The sequence below is a fragment of the Dermochelys coriacea genome, chromosome 3 (assembly GCF_009764565.3).
Source record: "Dermochelys coriacea isolate rDerCor1 chromosome 3, rDerCor1.pri.v4, whole genome shotgun sequence".
Lineage (NCBI taxonomy): Eukaryota > Metazoa > Chordata > Testudines > Dermochelyidae > Dermochelys > Dermochelys coriacea.
The window spans coordinates 18,663,655-18,689,721 of NC_050070.1; the positions used below are offsets into that span (position 1 = coordinate 18,663,655).

Genomic DNA, 26,067 nt, shown 5'->3' on the forward strand with positions numbered 1-26,067 from the left:
AAAATTAGGTATGAGAGGATGAAATCTACTAGCTCTAAAATTTTGAAGGACACTGTGACCAGAAACAATCAATTCAATTCACTAACTACAGACAATCCTTCCTTTGTTTAATAAATCAGTTAGTTATAAATCATAGAATCACAGGGTTAGGAGGGACCTCAAGGGTCATCTAGTCTAACCCCCCTGCCAAGATTTGTTGTGTCTAAACCATCCAAGACAGATGGCTATCCAGCTTCTTTTTGAAAACCTCTGAAGAATTTCATTTATATCAGCGTTCTTCATAAAAGGGCTAGATTTACTCAAGAGGCGAGCAAAAAGACATGGCAGATAGATAGCAAGCATTTTAAAAATAAAAGCTATACAAGACTATTTTGTGAAGCTATGATCCCTCAGTATGATTGTACTTGGAGCTGTATAATGTTTTTATGTTTGCTGTTACAGTAATTTTAACAACTTTTTCCAGAGTTGTTCTCCAAAGAAATGTGGAATGAAATTGTTGAGTGGTTTGGATGACTGTGTTAATAGAGAGAATAAGAGATTCACTGGGAGAATAAATTCTAGCGCTAGACTGTTCAATCCTATGGTACTCTTTCATATTCAGATGACGTTTGTCAGAAATTTCCGCTCATGGCCCCAAGTTTCCTAATTTTGGGTGCCCCACTAGGCATTTCATAGGGGCCTGGTGTTCAGTAAGCATGGGGCACCTAAACACTGAAAGTCAGAGAGGCCCTGTTAAAGGTAAGATAAATCAACATCCCCTATAACATTATGGATTTAAATGTTTGGAGATTAAGGGCCTGATCATCTCTGTCCCTCAATCAACGTCACAAAGCTCTGTCCTTGCAAGTATGGGCACAGGCTCTAAGGCAGAGGTCACCAACTGGTCGATCCTGGGGACTCTCCCAGTCTATTGCAATCTCTGGTGGTGTAGCGAGCTGCCGCTAGGCTTGCTCCCTGCCTGCCACAGCCCCACGCTGCTCCGGGAAGTGACCTGCTCTTGCCTACAAGCACCGCTCCAGCAGCTCCTATTGGCCATGAATGGGGAACTGTGGCCAATGGCAGCAGAGGGGGCAGTGCTAGCAGAAAGGGACAGCAGGTGGAGCCATGTACCCGCTGCTCCTTCCCAGGGGCCACAGGGGCACGTTTTCCCCTTCCGGGAGTGGCACGGGGCCGGGGCAGGCAAGAAGCCTGCCTTAGCCTTGCTGCACCGCAAACTGAGAGCCGCCCGTGGTAAGTGCTGCACGGTGGGAGGCCGCACCCTAACCCCCAGCCCTCTCCTGGAGCCAGCACCCCGTACCGCCTCCTGCACCCCAAACCCCAGCCCTGAGCCCCCTCACAAAGCCAGCACCCCAACCCCCTGCCCCAACCCTGAAACCCCTCCCAGAGCCAGCATCCCATACCCCCCCACACTCTGAACTCCTTCCTGCACCCCAATACTCTGCCATACACCAGAGCCCCCTCCTGCACCCAAAATCCCTCCCAGAGCTTTCACCCCTCACCCCCTCCTGCACCACCTCCTGCCCCAGGCTCAGCCCAGAGCCCACAACCACACCACTAAACCCTCGGCCCTAGCGCAGAGCCCACACCCCCTCCTGAACCGCAACCCCATACCGCATCCCAGTGAAAGTGTGTGAGGATAGGGATAAGCGAGCAATGGAGAAGGGGGAGCCTTGGGGAAGGGGCGGGGTAGATCCTGGATTGCCCTTATATTCAAAAAGTGATCTTGGGTGTAAAAAGGTTTGAGACCACTACACTAAGGTATGTTCTCTCTGCCTTCATTTCTATAGAAGACACCCAATAGTTGCTCCGCAGACACGGGGCTCCACAAATCAGGACTAGTTTTTGAACAGGAGTAGGATGTTTTTAACCCTTCAACTCCACAGGGACTTGTAACCATCTGTAACCTTGCTAGTATTATCTTTCTTGGGTTCCTTTTCTGCTGGAGGTAAGGATTGGATAGCAATGAGGCAGTTGCACAGAGACACTCAAACTGTGAGGCACACCCCTTAGGGGGGCACAGAGAAATGTTCAGGGGGCACAGTGGGGCCTGGGCTAGCCCTCACAGGAGGTGGGCGGTGGGCAGAGGGCACCACCCTGCCCCACTCCAGCTTCACCCCCAGACACATCCCTGGCTCCCAGCCCCAGCCATACCCCTGTCCCTAGCCTTGGCCCCCCAACTGCGGTCTGACCGTGACTTCCACTCTTGGCCCTTGCCCCAGCCCCACCCCTAGCCTCAGCCCGTGGACGCGGCTCTGTTCCCAGCTCCAGCCCAGCCTTGGCTCCCTTACCTGCTCCAGAGCCATAGCCCCACTCCCGAGCTGCAGCCCTGCACCCAGCCCTGGCTCCCGGGAGGGGAGGGGGGGCAGCAACCTGGGGGTGGGGGTGCAATCGTAAAAAGTTTAGGGACCACTGCAGTAGCAACTACTCTGTGGGTCAGGAAGCAAATTTATATGATCCTGGCTTTCAGACTTTTTTAAGGCATTGTCAGATACTGGAAATGTTCCCTGAATCATTCAGTGTTTAAAACTAGGCTGAAGTGAAGCACACATTTATAAAAGGTGACAAGTAGTTGTTTACAATAATAAAGACTTCTGCTGAAGTAATAAATGAATTCAGACATAGGATAACTTTTTATAAGTAGATTTCAGTCTAGTCTGGAAAGGCTCTCAACTACTTCTGCCATAAACAGCTGATGTCTTGCATTGTATTCCTACGGAGAAAAAGGATACTTGAGCTTTGTTTCACAGGAGTTGTGCTCCCAACCAATGGTATGCTGAAATTAAAATGTAGCAGATTTCCTCTTCTACTTCATTGGCTTCTGAGATATACAGTTCTTATATGCCATGATTACTGGCAATTCAGAGTCCCAAGACATGAACAGCAGCCAGATCAAGCCCCCACTTCACTCTGTGGGAAGCCTCTAAAGCGACACCTAGGTCATGCAGGCTTTGCTAATGAATTTGGAGGCAGCAGTGATGCTGGATCCCAATAGAACAGCGGGGAAACCAGGATTTAAGATTTTTTCACTAATCTGAACACTCGAAATGTTAACGTTATGGGAGTGTATGTTGTTGCTATGATTGTCTCACATATTACACTAACTGGGTTCTGTGTCCATCTCCTACACAAGCCACCCCCAACTCCATTCCCTCCCCCATTGTTTTCTCCATACATTTTCTCCCAACATCTAGGCCTTCCAGGCAGACTCCTCATTATCTACTGAATCAGCACTTAGCTGGGCTCACTCAAATCTCCACAAAAATTATGCCTTAATTCGCCCTATCTCCACACATAAGAGAGACTTAAAAAGAAAGATATGCTATTCTGCACTAATCAAATGCCTGACATACTGTATTTTCTTTAAGTCTCAGCAACAACCTGCCTTTTACTATGCTAGTAGATGTTAAGCTATCAAATCCAGTGTTCTGCCCAAAAGTGACAGGGTGAGAGCAACAAGTGACATGTCAAATCTTTAGGACACTTTGGAAAGCAAACATCTCCCAAGCTTAAAATAAAATAGTACTCCACGTTCCAGTCCCTGAGGGATACTAAAATGCTTTTATAAAATCATTTATTTGCTTGACATCAATATAGTGGGGAAAATATTTCCTGGCCAAAAATATATTTCATCTGAATAAAGAGCTGAATAAAATATTCAGACATTTGACTAGGAGACTCCCTGTTGCTGACCAAAGAGGAACTAGTGTTGGTTAATTCCCCCCCGTCCCCCTTCATTTTTAAGGTGTGAGAATTTATGACCACTTAATAACCAAAAACCACTTGTGGAGGATCTCAGCTCTCCACCATGGAAAGGGAAGGAGTCGTCTAATTCGTTTCAGAGTAGCAGCTGTGTTAGTCTGGATTTGCAAAAAGAAAAGGAGTACTTGTGGCACCTTAGAGACTAACAAATTTATTTGAGCATAAGCTTTCGTGAGCTACAGCTCACTTCCACAGCACCATTCCAGCAACCCCTCTTCCTCCCCCAGAGAGCTCTGAATGCAGAGAAGAGATGGAGAAATAGAGACTTCGCATCACTCTGGCACCTAGTGACACCACAGAAGAAGCCAGCGCAACTAATGGCTCTCTCCATGCTGCAGAGATCTCTGTTAATGGTGTGTTCCAGGGACAGCCATCAACTGGGGAAGCCTTGATGGCATGACTGGCTCCAAGCTAGAAGGTGTGGGCAGGAGACTCCAGAGCCAGTGAAAGCAGAAGGACTCATTATGGATCCAAGGGGATCTGCAGGGACAGGGACAGAAACCACTGTTTGTTCCACATGAATCCACAACCTGGCCCAAAACCATTTGGGGAAGCCTACACATGGGGTAACTCAGACTCCTCTTATCCTTCCTAGGTTTTTTCTGCAAGATTTTCAGTGGGAGGGGCAATCTGAACCTTAAACACGCTGAATCTATAAAACAAGTACAGAGTAGGCAGTGAAAGCTTTGCCACACTGCCTTGCCAATATGCCTGCCCAAGCCTGATCACCACTAGGCTGGCAGTTCCATCCCCATGGCCCATTCAATCTCTGGCATATGCTGAGGCTGCAAACCAGCCATAATGCAAATATATTTGTCCACAGGGAACCAAACTGAATTAATCTCATTATGTGGACTGTGAAAGGCTGAGGAAGGTCACAAATCTGAGAACTAGGCAGCCTGACCTTCAGCACAGATGCCATCATTACCAACAGAGGGATGAGGAAGAGAGAAGGAAAAGACATTTACAAGAGAAAAGTACATTTTTTTAAATAAAAAGAAGAGCGACAACTAGGACATAGCCCCCAATCTCCCAATCATTTTATGCCTTAGCATTAACTGCTGCCAAATAAAAGACATCAGGTCCATCTGGCACATGTATACTTCCCGGGCTGCCAAATGTTCCTTAAAATTCAGTGGATTTACCGTTGGGTGTATTTGCAAATTCCAATCTCCTAGCTGTGCTGTGTTCCTGAATAGAATCCTCTTGAGAGCCCTAGAAGGTGAGCAGAGGTACACTGTGATTATTCAGTGTTTGTTATACCTGGACTATGTATAGTCCAATTTTCTTGATTACTAATAGGGTTTTTTAAACCAGCTGCAAGACACTTGTAAAAAGAAAAATTCTTCCATCTCTAGATGAGTTCTAGGTAAGATGTGAAAAATCAATCAATCAGGCAATGAACAGGGGGAGAAAACAGATTATGTGGACATGTCTGGCCAGCAACATACCAAATTCCTCCAGAAAATAAACATTTATACACATCAACTGCAAGGAGCTATCAGTGCATAAATTTAGGATAATAATTTTTTCCTTCCACATTTTATTAATATTATATCTTCCCTTTAAAAGCATTTTATTTTCCCTAGTAATTGATGATAAAATGCCCTCTTGTGGACTTCAGTGTGGACCATCTCAGTAGCACCAAGAGTCCCGGAAGCCACAGAGACTTCACATATTTCTGAGAATTTCTGTTTAATGTAATGGAGGGAAAGCACAGCCTTGCTTTCCAGCAGAAACGGATACCCACAGACCCTAGTAAGACTATATTTGATTACTAAGTATCTCATCCATATACAGTACATGTTTTAGGGTTCTAAACCATGTAAATATGAAAGCACTGCTATCCTCAATGTAGCCACACTTTACTATAATAACTACATGGTTTTGTTGTTGTGGATTTGGCATTTTTTGTGGGTTTTTTGGACAAACTAATGCTCCCTTTCTTGCGTCTAAGGAATAAAAATCTAAACAAAATAAACTCAGAGAAATCTGAATGGCAAGGATATGCACTATAATGCTAATAAGCCCCAGGATTTCACAGAATTCAAAATGGTCTTTTAGATCTGTATCAGAACTAAACCATACACAGTATAGTTCACTGTACACTTAAGAGTTTTGCAGTACAGCCAAAGTCAAACTGCAGAGCTACTGCTATAAAAGTCTAAATAGTAAAAAACACTTACACCACAGGAAAGAAGTGTGGATGTGTGGTATAAGATTAATGGAAGCATTTTTTCCCCTCCTTGCAGTACTGAGTTGCAGAGAGGTCCTCAAAAAGGTATTTATGCTTCCATTTACCTTCCCTATACCCCTCCCTCTTTGCAGCTTTATATAGAGTTTTAATTTTAAAACATAATAAAATTTGTTAGTTTTATTTCCATGGTGTTTGTGGAACATTTCTCAGTATCCCTTTTTAGGCTACATCCTACAAAACAGTTCCGCATATGCTTAACTTGAAGTCAACGGGACTATTCGCTTGTGTAAAGTTAATCATAGATTTAAGCTGGCAGGATCAGGGTTTCAGTTTATCCTTTTTCACACTGAACAAAAAAGAAACCCCACACCAGTTTGAAACTGTCCTTCATTTGTGCATCCCACACCCACTCAGTGCGGTGCTCTGTCCCTCTCTAGTGGTGGCTAGGTCACATACTGACCCTGCTACAGCCTTGGCTAACAGGCAATTTAAAACAACAGAGCTCAGGAAGTAGAAGCTCATGCTATAAGATCCAGAGATCCCACGTTTGTGTCCCTGCAACCAACTGTCCATCTAGGGATGTGGTGTTACATTTGTAATATCCTCTTAAAGCTTGATTATAAGATTTCATACACTGGGAATGGATGAGTCATTACACAAAGTAAAACTATTTCCCCATGGTATTTCTCCCCCCCACCCCACCCCACCCCCCACTGTTCCTCTGATATTCTTGTTAACTGCTGGAATTAGCCTACCTGCTTGTCACCATGGAAGGTTTTCCTCCTTTCCCCCCCCCCTGCTGTGGGTGATGGCTTATCTTAAGTGATCACTCTCCTTACAGTGTGTATGATAAACCCATTGTTTCATGTTCTCTGTGTGTGTGTATATAAATCTCTCCTCTGTTTTTTCCACCAAATGCATCCGATGAAGTGAGCTGTAGCTCACGAAAGCTTATGCTCTAATAAATTTGTTAGTCTCTAAGGTGCCACAAGTACTCCTTTTCTTTTTACACATAATGAGAGAAATTATGGGTCACTGGACTCATGTAGTTGATATCTAGTGCAGAGATCCAAGCATTAGAAGCTTAGATTTATATTAAAATTTGAGATTTTCTAGATATTAGATGTCAGCATGACAGATCAGGTGCAGGCAAGCTAATTCTGGCTCATCTGTAATGCTAGAAACACCACTGGGGCCCATGATTTCCTGCACAGAGCCTCAAGCACAGGGGAAAAGATATGGGTGTTCTACATCTTTCAAGGGTCCCTGTCTTCTTATTACTTCCCTCCACTTGCATACACATACCCTAAACTTTGCAAGAGCTCCACTCTTCTGGCCCATAGATGGCCTATGGGGGAAGAACAAGGATGACAACTGAAGAGAGGAGGTTAGTGGGGCATTTCTCCCATTTCAGGTGAGACACCTCCCCCCCAGTGAGACGCTTGTGAAATTCTTTGGTGGTCATCCACAACTCCCTACAGGCCTTACTAGGATCCAGACAAGCCAAAATTGGCTCATAGGCAAAGGAGCCTGTTAGTGCATTTGGAGTGGAGAAGCCCATTGAGACTGAAGCAGCATGGTCACCAAGAAGTCTGCTAAGGCTTACGGGATCAGCTACTATAGCATGTGGGGGCTGGGGTTCTAAAGGAAGTCAAATTGCCTCCTGGAGATTGATGGGGGATTCCTCCCCCTCACCACCATGATCTCCATAGGAGGCCCCAGCAACTCCCCTCAGAAATGAGCCTCCCATCAGAAATGAGCCCCTTAGCAAGCCTAAGGGGTTGATAAGCTTACCTAGTCAGAATCCTATACCTGCGCTGATCCCCTCCTGTGGGCCTTATGGGGTATGCATTAGCAAGGCTCCACTGTCACAAGTCTCAGGAAGGTAACAAAAAGGGGAGGAGGGGAAAAAAAATGTAAGAACACCCCCATCCATTCCCGAGCTCCAGGTAAAAAGGACTAAACGAACTAAACTAAATAAAAATCCTTAATGTGAAACTGAGGTTCAATGTACATGACCCTCAAGTATACATTACCTTTTGAGAAGGTATTTAAGACAAAAAGCAAGCATTAAACACTGAGGAAGCTAAGAACTGAAGCTGTACTTCTCAGAGAAGGCACTGTTTTGCACTCTAGCCAACACAACCTTAACTCTGGCCCAATAAAGTTGCAGCCATATAATATTCTTAGAATGAAGAAAGCAGTGTTGCACACTTTGAGTTTATCTGTTTTTAAATTTCAATCCTAATGTTCTTTAAAGATAATATATACGCTCCAATAACTTAGTTATTGCAACTTTAGTGGTTTTCGGGGGGGGGGGAGTTTTAGTTATTTAAAAATCCCTTTTCAAAGTCTTGATGGATGCTGGTGTGAACCATTCAAGTGTGATATTGAAACCAAGTGAATTTCTTTTTGTGAAGATCACAAATTTTAACACAGGCTGCAAAGCACTTTTGTCTAAGAAAGATGAAAAAAAAAATCTAATAAGGGACATCATCACCTATAGTTCTCTTTAGCTTAGAGATTCAGCTATGAAAGGCAGGGTTTTTTTTTTGGTTTTTTTAAAATACACATTTCAGGAAAGCATTTTTGTTTTCTTACCTTCTATGCCAGCATTTTTCCCTCCTCCAAACAATGATTCAGTTTCATTCATGGAGAGATAAGACTGATGTTGCAAAGCTAAATCTGCCAATCCCCAAGAAGTTTAGTTATAAAATTATATTTTTAAAAGGAGGAAGGTGTACTAAAAAATACGCTTTTATTTACTTTGGTGATTTGATAACCTTGAAGAAAAGGCCCAATGTTTAGCCAGGATTTTACAGCCCCAAATGTAACTTCATTTATTTCAACAGATTTGAGACAAGGATGAATTTGGCCCTGTGACAGGGTTGGGCCAGATGGCTATAGGAGAGTAATAGAAGGATGATGTAGAGGCATAACTCCTGGCCTTGAGAGGACAGCCCTGCGGAAGGCTTGGCCCTGAGAACAGTGGTCTGGCATCCTCGCTCCATTCCTGTGTGGGGAGGCCCAGAAAGCCTACTATGATTTGGCTGAAGAGGCTGCGGCAGACTACCCCCAGCTGAAAGCAGAGATCCTGGCCAGATCTGGGGTAATGACCGCAGTGCGGGCCTAGTGATATCATGAGTGGAGGTACCAGGAAAACAAAACCCCGCAGTCCCAATTATATGACCTCATCCATCGCGCACGAAAGTGGTTATGAACTGAGTCCTGGACTCCGGAGGAGATACTAGAGGTTCTGGTCATTGACCGGTACATGAGAGGACTACCGCCAGACCTTCGTGCCTGGGTAAGCCAGAACAAACCCTCCACCTATGACGAGGTTGTCATGCTGGTAGAAAGGCAAAGGATGGCGAGGGAGCTGACCCGACCAGTTAAGGAAGAAGCACCCCGGGTTAAACTAGCAGCACCAAGCCCTAGAGCTCGGGTGACTGGGCCACCAGAGAACCCAGGTGGAAAAAGGGAGGGGCTGAAGGCCCACCAGAAACCACAAAGAGTTGGAGCACTGAGGGGGAAGAGGATCGTGATGTTAGACTACCCAAACTAAGAGACCGGGAATGCCTAGGGCTCCATACAGATGTTACGCCTGCGGGGAGTGGGGACACATAGCTGCACAGTGTCCCAATGCTGAGAAGCCTATGCAGTGTAATCTGGGGAACTGGGCAGACCCATGCTCCCTAATCCACCTTGTGGGGGTCTCACTACCCCACATATGTACACTAGACCAGTTAAGCTAAATGAGGTAGAGACCACAGCACTGGTTGATTCGGAGAGTACTATCACACTTGTCTCGGGGAAGCTCATGAAGCGTAGTCAGCTGCTGTGGGCTAAGCATATGGGGATAACATAGATTCATAGATACTAAGGTCAGAAGGGACCATTCTGATCATCTAGTCCGACCTCCTGCACAGCGCAGGCCACAGAATCTCACCCACCCAGTCCTATGAAAAACCTCACCCATGTCTGAGCTATTGAAGTCCTTAAATCATGGTTCAAAGACTTCAAGGAGCAGAGAAGCCTCCCTCAAGTCAACCATGCCCCATGCTACAGAGGAAGGCAAAAAACCTCCAGGGCCTCTCCAATCTGCCCTGGAGGAAAATTCCTTCCCGACCCCAAATATGGCAATCAGCTAAACCCTGAGCATATGGGCAAGATTCACCAGCCAGATACCCAGGAAAGAATTTTCTATAGTAACTCAGATCCCATCCATCTAATATCCCATCTCAGGGGATTTGGCCTATTTACCCTGAATATTTAAAGATCAATTAATTACCAAAATCCCATTATCCCATCATACCATCTCCTCCATAAACTTATGGAGTAGAATCTTAAAGCCAGATAGATCTTTTGCCCCCACTGCTTCCCTTGGAAGGCTATTCCAAAACGTCACTCCTCTGATGGTTAAACACCTTCGTCTGATTTCAAGTCTAAACTTCCTGGTGGCCAGTTTATATCCATGTGTTCTTGTGTCCACATTGGTGCTGAGCTGAAATAATTCCTCTCCCTCTCCTGTATTTATCCCTCTGATATATTTATAGAGAGCAATCATATCTCCCCTCAACCTTCTTTTAGTTAGGCTAAACAAGCCAAGCTCCTTAAGTCTCCTTTCATAAGACAAGTTTTCCATTCCTCAGATCATCCTAGTAGCCCTTCTCTGTACCTGCTCCAGTTTGAATTCATCCTTTTTAAACATGGGAGACCAGAACTGCACACAGTATTCTAGGTGAGGTCTCACCAGTGCCTTGTATAACGGTACTAAAACCTCCTTATCCCTACTGGAAATGCCTCTCCTGATACATCCCAAAACCGCATTAGCTTTTTTCACAGCCATATCACATTGGCAGCTCATAGTCATCCTATGATCAACCAATACTCCAAGGTCCTTCTCCTCTTCCGTTACTTCTAATTGATGCGTCCCCAACTTGTAGCTAAAATTCTTGTTATTAATCCCTAAATGCATAACCTTACACTTCTCACTATTAAATTTCATCCTATTACTATTACTCCAGTTTACAAGGTAATCCAGATCCTCCTGTATAATATCCCGATCCTTCTCCGAATTGGCAATACCTCCCAGCTTTGTATCATCTGCAAACTTTATTAGCACACTCCCACTTTTTGTGCCAAGGTCAGTAATAAAAAGATTAAATAAGATTGGTCCCAAAATCGATCCCTGCGGAACTCCACTGGTAACCTCCCTCCAACCTGACAGTTCGCCTTTCAGTAGGACCCGTTGCAGTCTCCCCTTTAACCAATTCCTTATCCACCTTTTGATGTTCATATTGATCCCCATCTTCTCCAATTTAACTAATAATTCCCCATGTGGCACGGTATCAAATGCCTTACTGAAATCTAGGTAAATTAGATCCACTGCGTTTCCTTTATCTAAAAAATCTGTTACTTTTTCAAAGAAGGAGATCAGGTTGGTTTGGCACGATCTACCTTTTGTAAAACCATGTTGTATTTTGTCCCATTTACCCTTGACTTCAATGTCCTTAACTAATTTCTCCTTCAAAATTTTTTCTAGGACCTTGCATACTACAGATGTCAAACTAACTGGCCTGTAGTTACCCGGATCACTTTTTTTTCCCTTTCTTAAAAATAGGAACTATATTAGCAATTCTTCAATCATTCGGTACTACTCCTGAGTTTACAGATTCATTAAAAATTCTTGCTAATGGGCTTGCAATTTCAGGTGCCAATTCCTTTAATATTCTTGGATGAAGATTATCTGGGCCCCCCGATTTAGTCCCATTAAGCTGTTTCAGTTTCGCTTCTACCTCTGATATGGTAATATCTACCTCTATATCCTCCTTCCCATTTGTCATGCTACCATTATCCCCAAGATCCTCTTAAGCCTTATTAAAGACTGAGGCAAAGTATTTGTTTAGATATTGGGCCATGCCTAGATTATCTTTAACCTCCACTCCATCCTCAGTGTTAAGCGGCCCCACTTCTTCCTTCTTAGTTTTCTTCTTATTTATATGGCTATAGAACCTTTTACTATTGGTTTTAATTCCCTTTGCAAGGTCCAACTCTACTCGACTTTTAGCCTGTCTCACTTGATCCCTACATGTTCTGACCTCAATTAGGTAGCTTTCCTTGCTGATCCCTCCCATCTTCCACTCCCTGTATGCTTTCTGCTTCTTCTTGCGTCCATGGGACAGTTGGTTATTACCCCACCATCTCGATTTTTTTACTGAGATTCAGGGGAACACTACTGAGGTAACAGCAGGTGTAGTCCCTAAACTCCCATACCCAGTGCTCATAGGGAGGGCCTTCCCAGGGTTTGGAGACTTATTCCCGGTAGGGGAATTGGAGAAAGGGGGAAGCCCTGAAAGTAGCGAGGCATCCACAGTAGACTGTCAACCCCCAACCTTCTCTGAAATATCCCCAGATTTGTTCTCCACTCCCAGACAGCGTAGAAAGATGAAAATGGAAAGAAGGGCAGCTAAGGTCTTGGGAACCCGAATACTGGCCCAAAGCCAGAGGGTCGCTCTCGTAGTTAGGAGAACCCGAGCAGCTGAAAAGGAGGCCATCCAGGAGGGAGAAGCACCCGAGTCTGATGCCTCTGAACCAGTAGAGACAACAGAGACTGGCCCCCTAGATCTCAGGCAGATTAGCCTCAGGAGAGGAAATTTTGGACAGGACCAGGCTGAAGACCCAAGGTACGACAACATTAGCAAGGAGGTGACCGAAATAGATGGGGTTCCCGTGGAAGGGAAAACCCAGGGACCAGGACCCTACTTCATAATGAAGAAGAATCTCTTATACTGGGTTGCACCAGTACAGGGGCAGAAGGTACAGCAGATCCTAGTACCTCAAAAACACCAGAATGCTGTATTAAGTCTGGCCCATAGTCATCTTTTTGGGGGGGCATTTGGGGGTAGAGAAGACCCTGGCACGGGTCCTGCAACGATTCTTCGGGCCTGGAGTACATGCAGAATTGCGGAGGTACTGTGCATCCTGCCCAGAGTGTCAGCTGCAGTGTCCCCTTCCCCACTTGAGGGCACCTTTAGTACCCTTTCCCCATCATAGAGATCCCCTTCGAGCAAATAGCCATGGATCTAGTGGAACCCCTGGAGAAGACAGCCCGGGGCCACCAATATATACTTGTCATTCTGAATTATGCTACTCGCTACCCAGAAGCTGTCCCCCTGCGGAACACAGCCTCTAAAACGATAGCTAAAAAGTTGGTGGGGGATCTTTGCCTGAGTGGGGCTACCAAAGGAGATATTAATAGACCAAGGTACCCCATTTATGTTGAAGCTAATGAAGGATCTCTGTACGCTGCTCCATATACATACCCTAAGAACTTCAGTCTATCATCTGCAAACCGCTGTAGAAAGGTTTAACCGAACCCTCAAGGTAATGATAAGGAAAGTGGTAAGTTGAGACGGGAAGGATTGGGACACCCCACTACCCTACCTTACATTTGCAATCCGGGAGGTACCTCAGGCCCCAACTGGGTTTTCCCCCTTTGAATTATTATACGGACGCCACCCCCGTGGCATACTAGATATTGCAAAAGAAATCTGGGAAGAGGAACCTGGGAAGGGAGAAATATAACTGATCACATGTTGCAGATGCGAGAACGGATAGCCCGGGTCACCTCTCTTGTACAGGAACATTTGGAAAAGGCACAGGAGGCCCAGCGAACCCATTACAATCACCAGGCAAAAGTCCGACAGTTCCAACCAGGGGATCAGGTGATGGTGTTGGTACCCATGGCAGAAGGCAAGCTTTTGGCCCAATGGCAAGGGCCCTATGAGGTGGTTGAACCCGTGGGGGAAGTAACCTACAAGGTGCGGCAGCCAGGATGCCGGAAACAAGAACAAATTTATCACATTAACCTCTTAAAGCCTTGGCACCAACGAAAGGCATGTGTAGTGGCCCAAGAGACCCCGATCCAGGGAAATAATATGCAGGAGCAGATCAGGATATCCACTGATCTGACACCAAACCAGAAGAAGGAGGTAACTGAGATGATCAACCGATACCAGGACGTGTTTTCAACCAAATCAGGCTGGATCACTGAAGCATATCACCACATTGCCCCAGGGTCTGTGATAAAGGCAACTTTAAGGCCCTATCAGCAGCAAAAAGAGAGGAGATCAAGGCAGAGGTAAAAAGGATGTTGGAGCTGGAAGTCAAAGAGTCCCATAGTCAGTGGTCAAGCGCGATTGTGTTGGTGCCCAAACCTGATGGCACCACTAGGTTTTGTAATGACTTTCGCCGGCTGAATGAGATATCCAAATTCTATGCATACCCCATATTGATGAGTTAGTTGACTGCCTGGGCAATGCCTGATTTTTGACCACCCTTGATTTAACAAAGGGATACTGGCAGATTCCCCTTGCCAAAGATGCAAAAGAAAAAAGACAGCATTCTCTACACCAGAGGGTCTGTTTCAATACACTGTTCTTCCTTTTGGACTGCATGGGGCACCTGCCACCTTCCAGCGTCTTATGGACAAGCTCCTACGGCCCCAAACCAGTTATGCAGCGGCATACCTGGATGATGTGATTATTCACACCCCCAACTGGGAAACTTACTTAGGAAAGGTGGAAGCAGTTCTGGACCCGCTAAGACAGGCTGGACTCTCAGGCAATCCAGCCAAGTGTACTATAGGGCTAGCCGAGGCTAGATACCTTGGCTACATTGTAGGAAGGGGCATGGTCAAGCCCCAACCAAACAAACTAGAAGCTATCCAAAATTGGCCCTGGCCGAATCGGAAAAAGCAAGTCTGGGCATTCCTGGGTGTGGTGGGATACTACCGATGATTTAGTCCCCATTTTGCTATCAGAGCGAGTCCCCTGACAGACTTGATAAAAGCCAGGGGTCCAGATATGGTGAAGCGGACAGACACTGCAGAGGGCTGTCTGTAGATCCGTGAATGCTTTCTCTGTGGCAACCCCATGCTTATAACCCCAGACTTCAAAAAACAATTCATTTTACAAACAGATGCATCTGAAGTAGGATTGGGAGCTGTCCTATTGCAGATGGTCGGAGATGAAGAACACCCAATCCTCTACCTCAGCAGGAAACTCCTCCCGAGAGAGCAGAAGTATGCCGTGGTTGAAAGAGTGCCTAGCTGTGAAATTGGCCATGGAAACTCTACGTTATTACCTTCTGGGACGACAGTTTACCCTTGTGACCAACCGTGCACCCCTCCAGTGGATGCAGCGAAATAAAGAGAAGAACGCAAGGGTGACCAGATGGTTCCTGTCCCTATAACCTTCCCAATTCACCATACAACACCGGGCTGGAAGCCACCATGGCAATGCAGATTGCTTGTCACGAGTACACTGCCTGACGTCCCAAGTTGCCCAACCCCGTAGTGTTGGGGGGGGGGGGGAGGGAGGAGGAAATATGTGACAGGGTCAGGCCAGATGGCGATAGGAGAGTAATAGAAGGCAGATATATTAGCACCAGGCTAAGTAGGTCCCTTTTCCCTGGGTAAGGTAACAGGGAAGGTTCCAGAACAATCAGGAACCTTCTGGAGACAATTAAGACAGGCTGATTAGAATACCTGCAGCCAATTAAGACAGGCTAATCAGGGCACCTGGGTTTTAAAAAGGAGCTCACTTCAGTTTGTGGTGTGCATGTGAGGAGGTGGGAGCAAGAGGCACTAGGAGCTGAGAGTGAGAACATGGACTGTTGGAGGACTGAGATGTACAAGCATTATCAGACTCCAGGAGGAAGGTCCTATGGTGAGGATAAAGAAAGTGTTGGGAGGAGGCCATGGGGAAGTAGCCCAGGGAGTTGTAGCTGTTGCACGGCTGTTCCAGGAGGCACTCTAGACAGCTGCATTCCATAGGGCCCTGGGCTGGAACCTGGAGTAGAGGGTGGGCCAGGGTTCTCCCCCAAATCCTCCCAACTCCTGCGCAGACACAGAAGTTGTCGACCTGGACTGTGAATTCAGAAAAACGGCCAAGCTGAGAGCTGCCGTGAAGCTCCAAGGTGAGCAAATCCGCCAATAAGCGCGAGACCCACTAAGGTAGAGCAGGAACTTTGTCACACCGATTATATAATATTGATCTGGACAAAAACATTTTTAAGAAGCCCCAAACCAATAGTTTAAGTGACTTGCTTTATCACATCTATCAGAAGATCAGCAAATATAGGCAGACTTTAACAAATTTCTCTCGCTATCTCTTGCCTCCCGCAAAGAGGATGTAATTTAGTTAAATAGTTGTACAAGCTTCAGGAGGATTCACTTTTGTGCCTGATGATACAAGGAGGTTCTCTCTTTGTGATTCAAGTGTATCATGCGATACCAAACATGCATTAAAAGCATGTTAACACCATGGCCATCCTAGGTGTAAGTTAGCTCAGAATTTGGCCCTCCGTTCAGTTGCATGTCTACAAATTCGCAAAATGAAATAAACAGAGGAGTGTCCAGAAGCTTCAGCTAGAGCCAAATTCTACTCAGTATACAGTTTTTCCAGCTCTCTCAATATTTGATGTTTTCCCTTGAAGCCAGAGCTCTCAGAAACATGAGATTACAAGAGACACATCTTACATTTAAGAAGTGAGTTTGTAGTTCTCATGGCTGTAGAAAATACAGCTGGAAAAAAGTGAACCTAAAGACTCAAAAAACCAAAACTAAAAATAATCCCAAAATGTATTTTGAATAATCTCATGATTTTTTAAAACACTTGTGGTTAGCAATTCTGGGTGTGTGTGTTTGTATATTATATATAAAAATATGAGAGAGAAAGAGAGAGAGGGGAAAAAATCTAGATTGACATTAGTGTCCATGAAATTTGATTACAAGGGACAAATTCTACTTTTACATCCATACACCCATTCATGGATTTGTGAAGAATTGCATGAATAACTAAAAGCAGCATTTGACCCCAATCTAATACTATAATGCCTAAATATTAAAAACAGAAACAAAGTACATATTAATGACCTACCATCCCTACCTACAAGCAGGCTATTGCAAAATATTGTACCAGCAACATATATTGATAGAAAGAATTAAGATAGACAGTGGCGGCTAACAGAAGATCAATTGGCATGCGTGGCTGAATTGTTTTTAAAACAGAGGATACAGAAAAAAGCAGTATCACATGTGAATACATGCAAATTTCTCCCAAATTAATTCACTTCTAACGGAATTGATCAGCATGCCTGATGTTTGAAAATCTGAAGAGAAAAAACAAATTTTAAAAAGGAGAGCAAGAGAGACTAACTTAGCAGTGGTTTTTCCATACACTTTTCTTCTATTAATAGCTAAAAATAGCGTCTGAAAAAAAGAATGAGGGCAGTGCAGTATGGTAAACACTGTGCCTTTCATTGTGTTAGCAAGTCTGTCAGAGTGCAGTGGAAACACTAACCACACACTCTCTACTCTCGTCTCCTCAAGAGGCAAGTACAGTGTTTCTCATAATCCCTCAACACACAATATGCTTACTGTGTCTGGTACTCCTCTGCTCCCAGGAGGACAGAGTACAGAATGCCTGTGTTAGTATTTGAGCTTTTCAGATGCAAGAGGTCAAGTTGTGTGTGAAATGGAGTGTGTGGGCGGGGGGGGGGGGAGGGAGTAGACGGGGGAAGTGTCTTTAAAATGTCAAAATAACCACAGTTAGAGTTAAAAAGGGAAAATATGCTAAACCTAGTCTAATATGGTACTTGGTGAGCAAGACATCACTCAGCAAGAGCCTTGGAGGGGTTTGTGCCTGCCTACTCCATTGAGAGTCTCTAGGACTAAAAGCAACACACCACCTTTGTCTAAGCCTACCTGCAATAGGCGGAGTTCAATAGGCCTCAAACTCCTTTCCTGGGATAGGAGTCAACCTCATGAGCACTTGCACAATGCTCCCTGCTAGCAGGGTCAGCATGAGGAAAAATGAGGGGAGGAATGAATCAGCAATGGACACAGGGCACTAAACAGGCATCATTATGGCTGCCACCTTCCTTCCCGCTTCCTCTGTCCCCATCAGCAGCTTTGATGGCAAAGAGGAGAGAAATGGATTCCTACAGATGTGACTGTCATTTATAGGACCCTCAGGTCCCGCTGAGATCATCTTTAAGCATTACAGCTAGTATTATAGAGTTAAAAAAGAAATTTTTTTTCTAGAGTTTCCACTTTCTTAGACTAGTCATACCTTTACCTTTTGGCAACTCTCTGACATACCACTGGACTATCTAATACCTTATTTTTAAAAGGAGGTAAATTTGTTCAATCCCACCACATGAGGCCCTTACTGCTTTCACTTTTATCTTCTTAAACAGAAGCTGGACACACCCAGGAGAGGTAATGGGGGGGCAGGGCAAAACAAACAAAGTCACTACACACACAAAGCCACAATAAAAATCCCTCCTTTGTCGTCATTTTTCCCAGCCCCAGTACTTTAGACACTGAACAGGCACTACACAGGATAGTCCTGTTTATCTATACAGTGTGGCAGAGGGGGTGCTTTCATTCTGGTTGCAGGGCCACCTGACCCTCCAGAGAGGGGAAAAGATAGTTACTTTTTTGAGGTGACATTTTCTGTACTTCTTTTCAACCCATAGAAGGGGAGCAAGAAGCTTGACAGAATCGTGTTTAGCTTGCAAGTTATTTTTGAAGCATTTCGAAAGTGTCACAAGTAGTTTTTTTGTACTAGATAAAACAAAAACCAAAAAAAAACAAAACAAGAACTGTTTTAATTTGAAACCTTCCAACTTAGCATTTCTCATTACTTGAGATGTGTAGGAATATACTAGCTGAGAAATACGGTTAAAAGATGTGTGTGGTACACAAATCATTTTCTTTAAAAAGAAAAAAACAAAACCACACACACACACACCCCACTTTGTTCCAATTGTCATATCATATTTTCACCTATGTTTCATCTGCTCATTGAAATAAACACAGTTGTGTTTGTTTCAACGTGTGAACGTTTCATCGAGTTACCTGACCATACCTTACTTGATTTTGTGGGTTCAATGAACCTTTCCCCATCATTCCCTTGTTCGTTTTTTATTTGTAGTTTATCCGACTGTTGTTCAAAATGGAAAACGAAGGTATTTGAGTTCTGTGTATTCTTCTTCATTACAGAAGCTAGTGTGTTTGAATAGCATACTGAAAGAAATCTTTTATTTGAGCAGTTCAGCACACTGATCTGCATATCCACTAGTAGTGTTCACCGACCAAAAAGAAAATCAGAGTCTTATAACAAGATCTGACAAAGCATCTCTCAGAACGGTATTATTTGATTTAAATATTAATTAATCAACAGATCTTAAGAAGTGTCTGAAGCAAAAGCTTTTAAATTACACTTTAAGTCCTGGGTTTTTACTGTCTGCATTGTGATGCAAATCATGCTTTTTAGAGATGAACACAGATAATGAGTCTCTCTCTCTCAATGTTCAAAAATATCAATAGATGTATGATTAAAGTCCAGCTCTATGTATTAGGCAGATATTGAATTTGAGACCTACTGTATAAGAACAGTATCATCTGAATTATTTGTGTGTGAATTTGAGGGAATCTTTACAGAGTCTCCACACTATATATGCACTTTACAATGCAGATTCCTGCAACATGCACACATTTGACAGTTTTCAGTTGATAAGATTCATCTGTTACAATACAGTGGAAGATTTCCTTGCATTTGATTACATTGTCTCAGTTTCGAAACAATACCCTTAGAAAGTCACATTCTTGGACCCAAAGGTGCACTTTTCACCCACATTTATGCAAACATTTCTGGTCTAGTTTTTCAGGGAAAAGAATCGTGATCTATACAAACAAACACAAAAATGCATACTAATATCCCTAACGAAAAGGCACTGGTAATAGTTCTTTCATTTTATAATCACCTGTTATAAAAATGTTTTACTGCAGGTTTTACTGAGTCAGCATTAATTTTTAACATATGGCATTACTGCAAAAAGGAATGATGCGTTTACCATAGAGTACCCAAGCTTTAAGGGATTAGTCTTCTCTATAGCCCCTATAGATTACAGATGAAACCGTTGTGCAAGTCAGTATTACTGCACGTAAAAGGTTGCCTCAAATTTATAATGGTGTCAGGAAGAGGTCTGACATTTCAAAAGTTAAAGCCAGTTATGGTAACTAGCCAAATTTATCACTTTAAAATCTAGACCTAGTGTCCCAATAAAAACAAAAAAAACAGAACATAGTGATTAGGAAAAATGTTCCAAGAAAGCTGTTATTCCAGCTATTCTAAATATCAAATTCCAAGCTAAAAAAGCTTCAAAAATATTTATGGAAAAGTGTGTCAACACTTTTCCATAAATATTATGGTCAATGTGGTCAATAATATGGTCATTCCTTGAAACTAAATTATGATCAAGACCATGCACAAATGACAGTGCAAAAAGAACTTTCTTCATACAGATTAATATAAACAGTTTTCAAACTTCTGATGAAACTATAGTTAAAAACAACAAACCATAACCTACAATTAAACAACAGCAAGTACCCAAGATTTGTGAAGCATACTGTTTTTTATGAATCCAATGACACAGTCCTCCCATATTAGATTTTAATAGCTCAGAAAGAAGCCTTTGTACACTGGAAACAGAAGAAATGTAAAGATGATAGAGGCATATCAAAGCCATTTACGTTTCATATATTCCTGCAGTTAAGATATTTCTAGAAGGATATTTGCAATACCGTCCCTTACATCAGTAATTAATGGCTCTAAGCGCATGGTACTTCTAACACCTAGTTAGCTAACTGAGCTAGTGAAGCTGGTCCTTTGTCTTTTAAGAAGGTTTCATGAAAAACAGCCAAGAGAATGGCAAAAGGATAATATGACCATTTGAACTAGCCATAGGTTTGTTTAAAGCAGGGGTAGCCAATAGGCAGACAAAATCCAGACTGCCAGGCACATTTGAATGGACCACAAAATTTTGACTACCCTTTATTTAAAGAATAATGTGTAATATCAATCCACTCATTTGTTAATGGGGGTTTAGGATATATATGAATGTGGAATTCATTGCTGCAGGTTATTATCTGGGCAGAGAGTTTCCCTCCATACATCTGAAGAAGTGCTTTTTTTACCCACAAAAGCTTATACCCAAATAAATCTGTTGGTCTTTAAGGTGCCACCAATATCCTTGTTGTTTTTGTGGATACAGCCTAACATAGCTATCCCCGATACATAAAAATATCAGACACATTAATAATCATAGAATCTATGGTTATAGTACCACAGCTAATGGTTATCAAATTCTCATGCTTCTAGGCAAAAACCCATCATCAGCAAAAGAAAGTTGCTCATCTATATTGGAGAAATTATACTAAACTAGATAGATTATTAGTCTTTGCACTATGGGAAAGAGGTCATTTTGTGTGTAGCCTCCTGATATGATTGGACTACACACCAGAATAACTGCAAGATTAGATCTTTACTGGGTGCACACAGTTTATGGATGATAGGATTCTGAAGATTCCAAAGGCATCATTTTGCAATAAATACAAGTGGAACAGTGTGTCACCAGACAAGTCATTCATAGACCTTTTAGAACAGCATGCTTATTTTCCTTAATCCATGACCTACATTACTCAGCTAGTCTGTATTACATTGTACATCCAACAATGTCTTTTTACTGGTCACATTGTTAACAATTCAGTTTCTTTAATAAAATTAGTAAAGGAAAAAAATGCTAATAGTACAATGCAGTCACACCTTGCCAGGGGAGAAGCAGAGAAGAAATGGGACTAATCTGTTTACACATGCAAGGATATGCTTTCCTAACATATAATGTGTAACTTCTATTAGAGTCAGATGGGAGGGAGAAAGGGAGCTCATCATTTCTGGTGTGCTTGATGAAACATCAGGTACACCAGTTTTAGGAACTAAATTAAAAGGTCAGGAAAAACAAGTAGTAATGGACAAAATTTAATTTCAGACGAGCAAACAATAGATGAGAGAAGCAGCACTGGGACCGATGCCAACAGTTAGGTGCCAAAATATCAAGAGCCTGATTCTGTTCTCAAGCAGTATACAGGTGGAATTACTCTAGCAAAGTCAATGGATTGATACCTGCATAAGAAAGGAGAATTGGGCCCAGTACAAATGAGCAAAAAAAAAAAAAAATTGTCAGGATCAGCAAAGAAGTCATGGATGAATAAGAGACTCCAGCTGACAATAAGTTCTTCACTGTAAGTGGACATTAAAGTGCTGATAGTGGTGATGCCCGATCATGCATACACAAATCTAAATTCTAGAACTGTGTATTACTGGAGTGCGCGCTGCATTCCTTTAATCATTAGAAGTTCCAGTCGCTCTACATGCGATATACTTTTTACTGTTGTTTGGAACGTAAGAGCAGCAATTTTACTGAATGCTACTCTGCAGGTAGAAATATGGATAGAATGAGTCTAGTGATAGAGAAAGAAAAGGTTTTCTCCTACATTCTACCACTTTTTGGTCCAGCAAATCTTTTACAAAAGCAGAACAGTGAATTAGGTTCTCTCACATATTGGGTAATTGAAGTATGACCAACTCTCATGAGGACTGTAAATTTCTCCCCCCACCCCACTGCATGCAGATGAAAACTAGTAACCCTTACTCTGTTTGTAACCACGACAACAACCATAGATTTAATTTAAGCAGTATAATTCATGCTGAACATTTGTTCATGGGTTTTGTTGTCAAGGGAAAGGTTGACACACAGTACTCACATTTCATAAGCTACAAAGAATGGCAGATATGCACTGAAAACTTGGGAGGTTTTGAATTTTCAGATACACAGTAGTTCTTCCAAGCCCACTTGAATCCAATGCAACTTTTATATCATGAAAAAAATTTTAACTACTTTATTTAGAGTTCTGTAGAGCATGAACTACAACAGGTCAAAATGAAACTTTAATGACCATTACCTGTAAAATGACCACTGGACATAACTGGCTTTAAAATAAATTAAAATAATATTTACACACATTCTCAAAATAGCAAATATCTTGAATAATACAGGCAACCTACAAATTTAGGGTATGAGTTCTTGTTAAAATGTCAGAACTGGTCTTATGAGACATAACTACATAGGAAGAAGTATTGAAAATTGTAATTTACATATACTTGCTAAGTGTTGATCTAGGTAGGTCAGTATGCCAAATTACTTTCATGTCTGCCTTGTTTGATCATACATTGGAAAAGACTTCCATAAATAGCTACGCAAGGACATGCTATAAGAACAAAAAACATACATTAGTGATTCAGGTAAGAGTAAGACTTCTACTGAGCATAACTAAAGTTTGAAGGAGTTGAATGTCAGTATAAAATATGGCTGTAGTTTACTTTTCTAAAGAAAAATGTCATAGTCAATTTAATCAAGAACACAATAAAGAGACACACTGTTGCTTTATTTAAGGGGGGGAAGAAAGCTGGCTGCAAAACTGCTGCTTCTCTCACACCGATCATAACATCTATCAAGGGGGATTTAAAGTTTCAACAGATCGCTAATTATAAGAGACAGTAATACTGTTATCTGCAGTCACCTTAAAGCTACAGTAGCTGGGTTTTTAAGTAGCTGAAAACTGACCTCAAAAGATAGCCTGCTAAGCATATTTAAACCATTTTTAAACACACACACACACACTTTAAAAAGATATACGCAACAAAGAAAAACAGTTTCTCAGTTTAGCAGTTTTATACAGGAACCACAGAAACATAAATAAAATGCCTACAGCAAGCATTTACACATCTTAGTTTTCCTTTCCTGATGAAAAATTTGGATTGTTCCTCCCTTAATCTAGTTACCAGAATACTATTTTTCCAAACAGTTTTCAGTTTCAAAGAAAAAAAAAGTCAAATTTTACATAAGCAAGGCTTCAGCATTTTTTGGTAAAAGAATGATCATACCATGTCTCAAAAAAATCTAGGAACTCTATTTAATAAACAAGATTACATGAAAAAAAAAAGATCATAAGCATGCAGAATTTATGGAGAGTATTAATAACTCCTCTGCAAAGCCCCGGAGAAGGTTTTTCCCCCTCTTTATTTGGGGACCTGAACCAAAAATCATGATGTCCAGAGACCTGCATTATAGTATGACAAAGACAGTCACATCCACTCAATGTCAACAACAACAACAAAAAAGTAGTCCTACTCCATTCTCAACCTTAACAAGACCTCGGATAAAAAAAAAAAAAGGTACCCAAGGGATGATGCATAGAACACCTACAAAAAAAAACAGCACAAGGATAAATAAAAAACAAGTAATAAATTTCATCTGGGACTACACAATGAGTGGGAAACAGATTTAGAAGTGATTTATTGATTTCACTTTTTAAAAAAAGAAATCAATGTTTTGTCTGGAAGTTACTCAGATATCAACATATTCATATCATGCTTTTAAAAAAAAAAATACCCTCAAGGCAACACACACAAATAGGGGCAAACAGACTTGGCGGCTCTCATTTGGGGAAGACAGACTCCCCCGGTTTTTTTGCATTAACGCTCAAGCAGTTTTAAAGCTCGCCTCTGCCTCTGGGGTGGATGGTTTTGCTGTGGGTGTACGTTTCAAGGAGGCAGTTACAGCAGATGCCTCTGGAAAAATAACCACCACCCTCGTTCAAAATATTGTCAGCAGCAGCCCCTCGCCTGGATGTGTCAGGTGCCCACGGACACAGGGAAGTTGTGGGTTGGGCCGTTTGTGTGGGGAGGGGGTGCTCACTTTGTTGTGTGGCTATAGTGGAGTTGGTATAGGTATGGGGGGGGGGGGAAGGGGGAATACACACACCCCTCCCCAAAGCTCGGCTACCCCATGGCACCCGCCTCTTTTCGCTGCCACACAAAACACACAGGCAGGAAGTTTTTAATGCAGAGAGCAAGCGCAGGCGCAAGGGATTCATTAGCCAGGCGTTCAATACACGGGAGGCTGCTGCTGCGGGTAAACCCCAAGCTTTACAACAACAACAACAACAACAACACGATTAAGGGGCACACAACACCGAGGCGCGCGCGCACACACGCAAGGACTGTCACCTGGGCGCCAAGCCCCCCACCCCACCCCACCCCACCGCCCCGGGCAGGGCTGCGCAGCCCCCCTCTAGCCATCCCCGCTTTGCCCTGGAATCTGCCCGGCTCCTACCTCGCCCCGCTGGGCGGTGCGCACCGGGGGGGGGGGGGGCAAACGCGGGCTCGTGTCCTTGGCAGGCGAAGCCGCTGCACGGTGGCTTCTTCAGGCTGGAGGAGGATGCACACAGACGGCGGCGGCAGGAAGAGGAAGAGGAGGCGGCGGCTTATGCATTGCAGCCTCCCCCCTAATGCGAAGCCCCGCACCTCTGGGGCTGCCTCTCAGCTGCTGGCCAGCCGCTCCGATGGCTCCGGAGCCGAGGCGGCGGCGGCGGCGGCGGCGCAGGCAGCAGGGGGCTCAGCGGGGCGGCGTGCGCAGAGCGGAGGAGGAGGCTGGTGCAGAGTCGGTACCATGCTCCCTTCTGGCTCCCTCCTGTTCACAGACTGTCCGCTTTAGATGGGGAGGGAGGCGGCCTGCGAGCCCAGGCGAGGGGCGGGCGAAACCAATCGCAGCAGCAGGAGGCAGGGCCAAGCCGGGAGGCGGGGACTCCTCGGGGCCGAGCTCCCCACCGGTGTGTCAGCCGCCCCCTGCGGGAGGGGTGTGCGGCGGGCCCTGGGCACGGGAGAGCCGCCGGCCTGCGGCGTGCCCGGCTCTGCCCCGGGGGCCGCTGAGCCGCGAGGTGCCTTCACAGCCGGGGGGTGCGCGGGGGAGCCCGAGCCCAGCGCTGCGTGGCAGCAGGCGCCGGGAAAGTTAGACACACACATGTGGGAGCGCAGGGCGGCTGGTAAAGAAACAGCGAGACAGAGCAAAAAGAAAAGGAGGACTTGTGGCACCTTAGAGACTAACAAATTTATTAGAGCATAAGCTTTCGTGAGCGACAGCATCCGATGCATCCGATGAAGTGAGCTGTAGCTCACGAAAGCTTATGCTCTAATAAATGTTAGTCTCTAAGGTGCCACAAGTCCTCCTTTTCTTTTTGCGAATACAGACTAACACGGCTGCTACTCTGAAACCAGCGAGACAGAGGGGGTCTGTCTGCCCGCTGCGCCGGGACTCCTGCGTGTTTCCCACGGGCATCCATTGCGCCTATGCCCATGGGC

At 43.9% G+C, this 26,067-nt stretch overlaps 1 protein-coding gene across 2 annotated transcripts in view; it reads right to left on the bottom strand.

The window, feature by feature from the left end:
- The window catches only part of KLHL29 (kelch like family member 29), a 614,706-nt gene extending 589,284 nt beyond the window's left edge, over positions 1-25,422 (bottom strand). Inside the window, exon 1 of one of the 2 annotated variants that reach the window (XM_043510166.1) lies at positions 25,043-25,422. The gene's annotated coding sequence lies outside the window, so the exon portion shown is untranslated. The remainder of the gene's footprint in view (positions 1-25,042) is intronic. The other variant, XM_038395785.2, reaches the window with a different exon arrangement.
- Between the last annotated feature and the right edge of the window lie 645 nt (positions 25,423-26,067).